Here is a 12,638-nt window from a genome sequence, read left to right as displayed (position 1 = left end):
AGCAGCCCCCCACCCCGGAGGGGGGGGACGCACGGGCAGGAGCGCGGGACGACTGCACCCCATCCCCCCGGCGCGGTCAGTGTCAAGGTCTGGGAGGGGAGGGTCGAGGGCTCGCGAGCCCCCCACCCCCACCTCACCCCCCCGGCCGCGCACCGGGAAAAGTGACTCCCGGGGCGCGAGGAAGGAGCGGGGCGGGCATTGAGGAGCCTGCCCAGGTGGGGGGTGGGGGTGGAGAGACTTCCAGGCAACCAGTCAGTAAATATTGTCAAACTAACCCTCCGGTGTGCCTGGCGCTGTGCAGCGCTCTGGAAACAAAATTAACATTTATTTACATAAAATAAAATGTTAAAAAAAATTCAAAAGGTAAAAGACAATTCCAAAGAGCTCCTTTTCACCGGGGACAGACGAGGCTACGGGAAAACGCGGAGAACCCCCCTCCCCACTTTGCACAGTGCGATTCCGTGCCGTCCCAGGGAACTCGCTCGTCGGAAAAGCCCGGCGGGGAAGCTGATGCCAGCGATTTGGAAGAATTGAGTTCTCTAAGAATTATTTCCCCTCCCCCTCTCCCACTTCGCTTGGCCAAAGAAGGATGTGTCACAAACTTCATTTCATGAGAACATGTTTTGACCCCTGGCAATTCAGAGGATGACTCCCTGAAACAGAGTTAAACGGTAATCCTGTTTTCGGCCGTTTCCATGATAGCTCCTGGCCCTGGTTCATGACAGTCTGGAAAATTGTTCTCTTGGATGGAGATGGAAATGATGTGGAAGAAACTAGTTGTGAATAGGGGGATCGCACCAGCTTTATGCAGGCTGTGGCTTGGTGGGATACTAAACCGTGGTTTAATGTGCTTTACTCATACCTCAGACTTTATTGAAATGCCACATGCAGGTTTCAGTTTGGAGAACATTCAATGTAAACCAGCTGGTCATGGGCTTTGTCTTAGTGTCGAATCGAAATTCACTATGCTTTTACTCTAGTTCTAAGTCCTGTGACATTCTAGTTCTTCAGGAAGAGGTGGCTGTAAAAGGAAAAGAAATTGTTAGTGATTAGATTCTCCAATTAATAGGAAATAAGATAATAAGGTGTCTTTAAAATGTGGTGTTTCTTCAGATTATAATTAGTTTTGAAACTCAAAATACATAATTGTAAAAGATCAACCATATTGATCACCTCAGTTTGGTAAAGTGCCCCTACAAGTTCTGTCATTTATGACCATTAACAATCCTGAAAGCCTGTATAAGCTCCTTGTTCATTATTCTCAGGTCCTGTTTCCTTGAAACCCACTATTTTGAACCTAAAAATGGTCATACTTGGTCAGATCCATGGCCTTATGAACCTTGTTTTGTTTTTGTTTTTTTGACTCAGAGGAAAATATGATGGAAGGGGATATATGTGGAAGGGAAAGTCTTTTCGATGACACCCTCAAATGTTAGGGCCTGCTTAAAAATTTTTGGAACACAAAGTGTACTACTAGTACTATCCTGTTGGGACAGTGACCAAGATTATTGTCCCTTGGTGATGATCTCAAACATCTTAAACAGGTTAAGTTTTAAACAGGCCTAAATGGGCTATGTTACTGGACCCTGATGGACAGTGCTGCCGCAGTGCTGATTAGGGATCAGGAAGTCAGGTGCCTACTATGTGTTAAGTACTGTATATATAAAAAATGAAAATAAAACAGTCTTTACCTTTAGTAAGCTCACATTCTGTAAGAGTAAACAACATATAAATGTGGGTAAGTATAAAATATATGCAAAGTAATTTTAAAGTCATTTATTAAATGCTTATCTTTGTGCTAGGCACTAGGGGGTGCAAATGAAAAAAAAAAAAGACTGCCCCTAATGGGCTTGTATTCTATGAGGAAACAAAAAGTAATTGTAAATAAGTACAACATATATACAAAACAATTTATGAGGGCAGTAGCAGCTTGGGAAATCAGGAAAGGCTTCCAGCCTTTGAGTAAACAGCACTTTGAGCTGGTTGAACTCAAAGGACTATACTTGTGGGTTGAACTTACAGGAGTGGCTGTAATAGTAAACTGAGTGCTGCTTTCCCTCGGGTCTAAGCTATATCTGCTCAGCTTCCTTGGCCTTAAAGTGGCCTCTGTTGTATAAAAGATTAAGTAGTTACTCCTGGTAGGGGTCAGTTTATAGGACAAATAGGTGTGCGAGCACAGTACTCCAAATCAAAATGTGGCTGCTACAAAATCATGTCCGTGGCTGGTTTTGAGGCATTCACTTCAGTGGTTAAAGGGGATTTCAGGATCAGGACATTTGTGAACTTGTATGTACAGTTAAAGTAGGGCAAGGATCTGTTTGACTCCAGAGTTCCACTGGAATATCTGATACTTCTATAGCCAACTTTTCAGGGGCATTGTCAAGGGGGAGAAATTCAGGATGAACTCTTTGTTATTTCTTGTTAGTCTTGAAACCTTTAACAGTCTGAGGATGGTGTAATGGTATACAGTAAAGAAAAGTACTCATCTACAGCTTCATTTGAAGTCTTTGAGGAGAAAAGATGTGATCAGTAACAAAAGTGGAGCCCAAAGAATTAATTGTTTTATTTGTCATTCAAATCAAAGGGACCAGCATTCTGGCATTGGCCGACGTTCATAAATAGGAGAGTCATTCTCAACTCTACTCTCATGTCTTATGTCTAATCAGTTGCCACTTCCTCTATAACTTTCTGATCAATAACTCTAATCATACCACAGCCTCCTTAGTTCAGACCCTCACCACTCTCCCCTGGACTATAACAATAGCTTCATAATCTTTTACCTATATCCAGTCTTCTCCTTCTCCAGTCCATCCCCCAGAGTTGCCAAACTGATTATTCTAAAACATGTTTGACTGAATCATTCTCCTGCTCAAGAAACTTTACTCTCTACATTTCCAAACTGTGCTCCCCCACCCCACCCCAGAGCCCCCATTGTCTTCGGAATAACATTAAAACTCTTCTGTTTAGTATCTAAAGCCCTTCACAATCTGGCCATTTTTTCAGGCTTGTTACACATTACTCTTCCCACCCCCACATGCTCTGTGCTCCAGCCAAACTAGCCTACTTGCTGCTTCTGGTATGTGACATGATGTAACTAACATTCCATTTCCTTCCCCCAGGCCTTTGTACAGGCTTTCTCTCATGCCTGGAATGCTCTTTCTCTTCACCTTCACCCCTTGGAACCCCAGATTCCCTCATCAGCTCAAGTGCTGCTTCTTTTCTAATTCCTTCGGTTGTTAGTCCCAATTCCAAATCGCATATTATTTTATGTATCTCCTGAATTTCATTATCTACATACCTTGGATATATGTGTCTGCCAAATAGAATATAACTTCCATAAGGAGATCGACTTGTCTGCGACACATAATAGACACTTAAATACTTGTCAGCTAATTGGTAGTGAATCCCACTTGGATAAATTCTTCTACCATATTCTGCCAAAGGTCATTCAGTTATTGTCCAGGTACATAATGATGTGATGTCATAGTCCAGTGTCTAAACACTTCATTCATAAAGTATTCCAAGACAGAGGAGGTATTAGAACAAATGACAGCTCTGTATTTAAAGTCAGTAAATCAATATTATATTTCATTCATTATCCTCCAAAATACAGACTAAAGTACATGTTCTCCCTCTCCCAGAGATGTAATTTTATATTTACAATAGCTACTATAATCTAAAAGACTCGAGGTAGTATAATGAATACAATAGTATTAGAATTGTAGAATCTTAACATTGAAAGAAAGGGACCACAGAAATTATTGCACCCAACTCTCTCATTTTACATATGGGTAAATTGAGTTACAGAGGTTAAGTGATTTTTTTCCAAATTAGTAAAGTGTCAGAGCTAAGACTAGAATCTAGGTCTTATAACTAAAAGACAAAAAAACTTTTTTGCTTGCTTTTTTTTTAAATGAAGAGCCGTAGAACCTTAGCCAATGATATAAGATGATTGAATAAACCCTCCTTCAGATTCTTAGCGCTGAAACCACAATGTGCCATTGTTTCTAGTCTTATGTAATGGGCACGTCTGTTCCACCAAGATCTGTCACCTTCTGTCAGTTCTGTATATAACTGATGCAATAGCTATGTGCCGGCCTTTGTTAAGCTGAAATATGTTGATAGTATTGTTATTTTCCTGGCACGGTATATTAAAAATCATTGAGTAGAGAAAAGCAAACTGGATTGAGAGTCAGGAGACCTGGATTCTAAATTCTGACCCTGCCACTAATTAGCTGTGTGACTTTAAGCAAATTGATTAACTTTTCTCAGCTTCATCTTCTGCTTCTGTGAAATAAATGACTGGTTGATTGCCTCTTTGTGTCCCTTCTCATCCCAGAGCCAGTTTACACCCTCATAAACCTTGTAACCCCCTGCTTGTTTTGGGCATTTACTTCTGTAAATGTAATTTTTGCAATGTATTTTGCAAGTGGGGAGAATAAAGAACTATAGATCCCAGAGCATTATAAATAGTTTAGACGGGAGCCAAGATGGTGGCTGGAAAGCAGAGACTAGCGTGAGCTCCCTGCTGAGTCTCCCCAAAAACCTATAAAAATGGCTCTGAACCAATTCTAGAACTGCAGAACTCACAAAACAGCAGAAGGAAGCAGGGCTCCAGCCCAGGATAGCCTGGATGGTCTCTGGGTGAGGTCTATCCCACACAGAGCTGGGAGCTGGGAGCGGAGCAGAGCAGAGCCCAGCTTGAGCAGCTCGGACCCACCAGACCAGGGGCCAGGCGGAGTGGGCCCTAGCACCCTGAATCAGTGAGCTGCGGCAGTTACCAGACTTCTCAACCCACAAACACCAAAGACAGCAGAGAAGGTTAGTGGGAAAAGCTGCGGGAGTGGGAGTGGAAGGAGTTCGCAGTTCAGCCACCGCCCCCGGGGCAGCTACAGCTGCTGTTGCTTCTGGCCCCAGGGCCACCTGGTAGGAGGAATTAAGTGGCAGATCAGAGCAGGAGTGCACAGCCTGCTGAAGATCAAAGCCCAGTCCGGGTTGGGGGTCCTTGGGGAATGAGGAGTGCTGGTGTGGCAGAGCTGGCGCATCCCCCCCCCCCAAACGTGGAACATAGAACTCTTTAGTCTACAAGCAGTCATACCTCGCTGAAAAACTCCAAGGTCAAGTTAGTTGGGGAAGGAGGAGTGCTGGTGTGGCAGAGCTGGCGCATCCCCCCCCCCCCCCCCCCCCCCCCCCCCCCCCACCAAACGTGGAACATAGAACTCTTTAGTCTACAAGCAGTCATACCTCGATGAAAAACTCAAGGGTCAAGTTAGTTGGTTGGGAATATGGCCAGGCAGCGAAAACACACCCAAATTCAGTCTCAGACTTTGGATTCTTTCTTTGGTGACAAAGAAGACCAAAACATACAGCCTAAAGAAGTCAACAAAGTACAAGAGCCTACAACAAAAGCCTCCAAGAAAAACATGATCTGGTCTCAGGCCATGGAAGAGCTCAAAAAGGATTTGGAAAAGCAAGTTAGAGAAGTAGAGGAAAAATTGGAAAGAGAAATGAGAAGGATGGTGCGAGAAAACCATGAAAAACAAGTCAATGACTTACTAAAGGAGACCCCAAAAAACACTGAAAAATACACTGAAGAAAACAACACCTTAAAAAATAGACTAACTCAAATGGCAAAAGAGTTCCAAAAAGCCAATGAGGAGAAGAATGCCTTGAAAGGCAGAATTAGCCAAATGGAAAAGGAGGTCCAACGGACCACTGAAGAAAATACTACCTTAAAAATTAGATTAGAGCAAGTAGAAGCTAGTGACTTTATGAGAAATCAAGATATTATAAAATAAATAGTTTAGACCACCTAAACATTGGGCACAGTACTGCAAAGTACATTAATGCTATCATTAATTTATATTGCATGAAAAGTTATATTGTAAACACTTAAATTTACAATCATATCTATCAGAGTGATAGATGTTGTTATGCTACTGCTATACCTCTAAGGTGAAAATATTCTTTTTAAGAGGTATAAATAAATACACACATTCACTAGGGAGAGGAGAGGCAAACTTTTCAAACCTTGCCCAGGACACTAAGTGCTATGACTCATGTCTAGTCACTAGTTATCTGTTCATTTTCTTCTAATCAAACCTGCTTTTTCATCAGTCTTCATAAGGAAACAGATTGTCTTTTGTAAACTTTGAGGGTGATCTGTATGTCCAAGATGAATTGTTCTGAGACTGAAACCAGTAACTGGTTTCATTTGTGTCTTTATATCCCTGTCTCTTAGCATATTACCTTATACATAGTAGTCATATAACAGACACTTGTTGAATGAATTCACAATTCTCAATCAGATTTCAGTAAATGTCCTTTGTGTCCAAGTGAGCTGGCCAGATAAAGCCCAGCTGTACATGTAGTCCTAGGCTACCTCAACATAAAGAATAAAAGTACCTCTCAGGCATTGTGCTTAAAGACCTTTCTTTTGTAAAAAGTTCTTGTTCTTATGAATTCTTCCATCTTAACTCATCCGTGTTACTACCTTGCTTTAGATAATCCCTAAAACTGTTCAGACCATGACCCTGAGTTCAGGCTCTCTTGATTTTCTAATTACCTCAACTCAATCAACAGCCAAGATTTGGATCATTGACTCTGAGATTACCTGATTGATAAATATCACCATAGCCTATAGCCAACAGAATTGTTACCCAAGAACCCATCGCTGGATAACAGCATTCCCAGTTACTTTTAGGAGGATGCCATGATGAAAGTACAGGCATTACCTATCGTAGGATGAGGCTGTCTTACAGGGACAACACTATTAGATAAAGGAAAATGATAATCAAGACTATAAATATAAATTCTTTGAGCACAAGGACTATTTTGGTTTTTGTCTTTGTATCCCTTGGACCTAAATGCTATGTATATGGAAGCCACTTAATAAATATTTGTTGTTAAGTGAACAAATAACATTACTATCTGAACTACAACTGGCTGTCAGTGCAACTCCATTAGGCTGAATAGTTCCCAAGAGGATCCTCTCCTCTCCCCTCATGCAAATAAATTCCTAATTTCTCCATTCTCCTAATGGAGAAATTTCATGAGGTCCTAGAATTGTTGCCTAGTTTTATCATGAAAAACTAATTATACCTACAACTGAGACCCAAAGATTTCCTCATAGTGTTTGGTCTTCTTAGAGGAGACTAGTTTACTAAAAGATAGTGTTACTCGGTGGGCACCATCTATTCTGTTAAAGAAAGGCTCTTTGTAAACATGAAAGTACTATATATGTGTGAATTACCATCAGTCGCCTGTTGAACAACTTATGGAAATTTATTAGCAAAACAATCATATCCTGGTCAACTTTTGAATAGGAGCTTCCCAGCAGGAAATTCAGCTTCTTATCTCTCCATCTGGGGTCTAGATGCAACTATTTGCCTAGCAACTACAGGGAGAGTTGTGATCCATCTAGTTGTTGTTGACCACAGAAGAAAAGAAACACTGATAATACTTTAATTTCTACCATTGGTATGTACAAAACAGATAGTACTGTTTGATGTAATCAAAAAAATCCGGAAGAGAGGGAGGGGGAAGTCATCAGTACCACCATTGAAGGGTCCCTTATGATTGGTCTTGAGAATCAAGGACTGCACCCCACATCCACCCCAAAGACATATCCTGTTGTCGCATACAACAGATGTTGATGGTACATCTCTTATGGATAAACATTCTGGGGCTGTATAATGCTTGGCTGGTGTCTTGGGCAATTTTATTACTCAGTCAACAGAAACTTAAGGGCTTCTTGTGTGCCAAGCACTATGCTAAGAGCTAGGAATACAAAGAAAAGACAAAAACAGTCCCTCCTCTTAAGAAACCTACATTCTAATGGTGAAGACAATATCTATATAGGAGATACAGAGTAGAAGAATGGTTAACTTCGAGGGGGAAGTATTTGTCCAAAATACATCCAGAATAGAAGGAAGGCTACCATGGAATGGAAGGTACCACAGAAGGTGTCTTATAGCTGATTCTTGAAGGAAGCCATGGATTCTAGGAGGTAAGGAGAGAGAGCAGTCCACCCGTATGAGAAAATGGCTGCAAAGACAGAGAGAGGAGATGGAGATCAACTAAGCCACACGACCCAAAACATATCAGTGAAACCTATCTCCTTAAATCTTCTGTACCACTTCCTTCCTCTTCATCTCGGCAGAGGACCTTCTTAGTTTACTGAGAAAATAGAGATCTTTTGTGGCAAGCTCCTTTTCTCTACTAAACACCTTAAAATATGTCTTCATTCCTCATTCTTTTCTCTCATGCTTCTGTCTCTGATGAAGAAGTAGCTCTTCTCCTTCCAAAGCCAAACCTGTCACTTTTATCTTTGGTCCTCCCAGCTCCTTCCAGAGCTTTCCTCTTTTCATTATTTTCTCTCCTTTGTAATCTCTTATCTTTCACTAGTTCTTCCCCATCATCCCAAAATATGCCCAGGTCTTCCAGTTCTTAAAACAAAACAAAACAAAACAAAAACTTGGCCCTATCATTCATTCAAGCTATCATCCAAAAATTTCTCCCTTTCGCAGGCAAGTTCCTAGAAAGGGACCATCACGTTCATTGTCTCTTATTTTTAACCACTCACTTCTCAATCCCTGATAACCTGACTTCTGACTCTTCCACTGAACTGAAGCTGCTCTCTCCAAAATTAACACAGTAGCATGACATTTTTTTAAAGAACCTTTGATACTTGGTTGAATCTGTGTTCTAATTGTTGTGGAGATGCCTTCCAACAGTACAAATTACAACCTTCCATGTGACTTTGTCCATGTTCTGTATAGATCCAGCATAAGAGGTCAATATCCTCTATGCTAGAGACCTTCCATTATAACTCTTGAAATTAGAAGGGTACTAATTGAGTTCACAGACTGTTATCCCTCACTTTTGTTACATAACCAGATTTCATCTTTTTTCTGACCGTGTGTCCCTTTGGTTATATCTTTTATCTCATTCTCACTTATTTATTGGTATGTACTTTGGCCTAACCATGTTCATCTTGTATTGCTCCATTGGCCTTTGGGTAACCTGTTGTTTTAATTCTTCCAATATCGTGGTATTCCGTGAGTCAAGCTAGATGACATCCCGTTCTTATATTTCACCAAAAATTTGAGACCATTATCCAGCAGTTCCTTATTCTTGCCTTCACTTTGTCTCAAGTCACTCTGACATCATCTCCTACTATATCCTTCACTTTGGTATCTAATGGAGAGGAAGTGGCTTTCCTCCTTACCAGTGCCAAGCCTTCTACATGTACCCTTGATTCTGTTTCCTCTTCTCTTTTTCAGAAGATTGCCTTCAAGCTCTGTCTAATCTTTAGTTTCTTCCCACTTACTGGCTCCTTTCCTGTTGCCTACAAATACTCCCAAGTCTCTTCCATTCTTTCAAAAAAAAGTCTCTAGATTCTACCAACCCTGCTAGCTATTACTTTATATCTTTCCTCTCTGTCCCAGCTGAATTCCTTGAAAAAGCCATCTCTACTCAATACCTTCACTTCCTGTTCCCTCACTTTCTTCTTAACCTTCTGCAATATGTCTTTGAATGTGAATACATGGAAAGTACAATTTGAGACTGAGGAATAAGTAATATTCCAGTTTGCTGTATAGTACTCTGAGTGAAGGAGATTTGTATGAAGTGAGACTTGAAAAGTAGATTGGAGCCAGGTTTGGGGAGGCCTTAAAACTAAAGGGCTTATATTTTTATCCTGTAATCAATAGGGCACCAAAGAGGCAACATGGTATAATAATAAAAATAGTACCTGAAGCACTTTACAGATCTCATTTTATCTTCACAATAACCCTGGAAACTAGGTGCTCTTATTATCTGCATTTTATAGACGAGGACACTGATACAGACAGAGGGTGACTTCTCCAGAGTCACACAGCTGTTAAGTGCCTGAGGATGGAATTGAAGTCAGTTCTTCCTGACTATAGGACCCGCACTCTATCCAACACCACTTGGTTACCTCTTTGGTGAGCACTGAATTTAGAGCCAGAGAATCTGGATTTGAATCTTGGCTCTGTTCTTTAAGAAGTTAAAAGTGCAAATTGTCTAACCTTTCAAAAGGTTCTCTTTCTCCTCATTAATAAAATGGAAGAGTTAGACTAGATCTCTGGGACCCCTTCCAACTTTATATCCTATCATTTTATAACTTTTTTTGAGAAAAGCAATTGTCTTTCTTTGTATCCTCAGTGCCTGACACAGTACCTGGCATATAGTAGGCACCGGATAAATGCTTGTTAACTTGGCAAAGACTACTTTAGCAGCAGTGTGAGAGATGGACTGGAAAAGGGGAGATGCTTTTTATTTTTAACATGGATTGTAGGGGACGATAATGAAATGCCTTAAGAAGTTAGGTATGTTATTAATATTACTCATGGCATGTGGTTCTCTCATAAAAAATAGGAAGTTAAATTCTGTCAACATTCAATAGATCTTCTGTTTGATATGAAGTTTTATGCCATGTAGATGCTGCCCTGTCAGCCAGTCTCTTCCAAAGGACATGATGGTTGCCTTCCCAGAATCTCAGAAAACTTGCTCTCGCTAATTGTGACACTAGGCAAGTCATTAAACCATATCACAGAATATAAGGGTTGGAACGGACTTCAAAGTCTATCTAGTCCAACTCATGCCTAACCTCAAATACACTCTACAATATTACTGAAAAGTGCTCATACCTATTTTTAAAACTTCATATAGTAGAGCAGAAGGAAGTTTGAAATTGAACATGGGCTGAGTGGTTTTGTTACTATTTGTGTTAAATTTACTATGGACTTAAAAAAACTGTTTGTCTTGTTTGATGATATTTTTGTCTATAACAAGAAAGAATATTTTAAAAAGTGAATGGTTACCTAGCCTCTGCTTGAAGACTTCTATCAAGTGGGGACCCATTACCTCCTAAGGTAGCCTATTTCATTTTATATAGCTCTGTTAGGAAATTTATTGTTTTATCAAGCCTCTGTCAACCACTGTAACTTAAACCTAGTGTTTTTTATTCTGCTCTTGGGGGCGGAAAAACAAATTTAGTCCTCCTTCTACATGACATTTCATCAGATACTAGAATATCACTACAGAAGTTACATCTCTGCCCTCAGTCTTTCCTTCTTTAGATTAAACATCTGCAGTTGACATAATCCCAAGATCCTCAACTACCCTTGGCATCTTCGTCTAGGAATACTCACTATGATTTATGACTGTTCTTTCTAAAATATGGCGCCAGAAGATAATTCAGTAGTCCAGATGTGATTTTACTAGGGCAGAATGGCCTGAGCTACTACATTAGGTCTAAGGTTGAGTAGTTAGCTTTTTGAGCTTCCTTACCGCATTGACCGAAACTTGCAGTCCAGTGACACCTCCAGGTCATTTTCTTTTTTGTTTCAAAAATTTTATTGATATAATTTGCTTGTAATATATGTAAACATATACACAGATGTGTATTTTATATATGTGTACATATATACATATACATATACACATACAGCATATATATCCCTTCTCAGCAAGCAAAGATTAAAAAAGAAAGATGAAAAAAGTTCAGCAAAACTAATCAACACCTCAACTGAACCTGATAGTGTATGCAAAGTTCTTCCTCTGCAAAGAAAGGAGTATTTTGTCTTCTCTTCTCCAGGGCCAAACTTGATCATTATAATTATATTGCATTCAGTTTCTTTTTATTCTTTCCAGTTACATTGTCACAATCACTGTATATATTGGTTTCATCATTCTGCTTACTTGACTTTGAATCAGTTCATTATGTCTTTCCTGTACTTCCCTGAATTCATCAAATTTGTTGTTTCTTATGTAGCACAGTAAAATTTCCATCACATTTACGTACCACAGTTTGTTTAGCCAGTCCCAAGTGGGCAGCTACTTTGTTTCCAATTCTTTGCTATTATTTTTTAAAAAGTGATTCTGTGAATGTTTTGGTCTATATTATATAGGACCTTTCGTTCTGTCTGACCACAGGGCATATATGCTTAGCAGCAGGGTCTCTAGGTCAAAGGATATGATCGTTTTAGTAACATTTTTGGCCATAATTCAAAATTACTTTCTCAAGACAATTAGATCATATCACAGTTTCACAGTGCACTAGCTTGTCTATTTTTCTGCAACCCTTTTGGTTTTTATTATTTTTATATTTCATCATCTTTGATTATTTTTTGATTATGACATGAAACCCAAGTTCTTTATGTATTTGCATTTTTCTTATTACTAGTAATTCAAAGTAATCTTACATATGGTTGTTAATTTGTAATTCTTCTTGTGAGACCCATTTTTCATATACTATGACCACTTGATCATTAGGAAATAGCTTTTGGCAATATGTTTCTATTAGTTTCCTCTCTCTCTTAGATATCAGAGATGTTTGATGCAAAGATTTTTCCCAATCATTTCCATTCTTATCCTAGTTAAATTGATTTTATTTATGTAAAACCTTTTCAGTTTCATGTAACTGAAATTATCTATGTAATCTTTTATGATCATCGCTATCCTTTAATTAAAAACTCTGCCCCGAGTATAAATGTGAAAAGATCTCTTTTCAGTATACAGGTTGTATATTTTTTCTGTTATTGTAGCATATGGTATAAAATAATGGTTTAAACCTTATTCCTGGCAAACTATTTTTCAGTTTTCCCAACATT

General features: G+C 39.6%; 1 protein-coding gene across 1 annotated transcript in view; it reads left to right on the top strand.

The window, feature by feature from the left end:
* Positions 1-12,638, top strand: part of PPP2R3A (protein phosphatase 2 regulatory subunit B''alpha) — a 229,347-nt gene that overhangs the window by 379 nt on the left and 216,330 nt on the right. The gene's annotated exons all lie outside the window — the stretch shown is intronic.

The sequence above is a fragment of the Trichosurus vulpecula genome, chromosome 2 (assembly GCF_011100635.1).
Source record: "Trichosurus vulpecula isolate mTriVul1 chromosome 2, mTriVul1.pri, whole genome shotgun sequence".
Taxonomy (NCBI): domain Eukaryota; kingdom Metazoa; phylum Chordata; class Mammalia; order Diprotodontia; family Phalangeridae; genus Trichosurus; species Trichosurus vulpecula.
The sequence above is the reverse complement of the archived record's forward strand: the minus strand, read 5'-3'. Positions and strand labels throughout refer to the sequence as shown.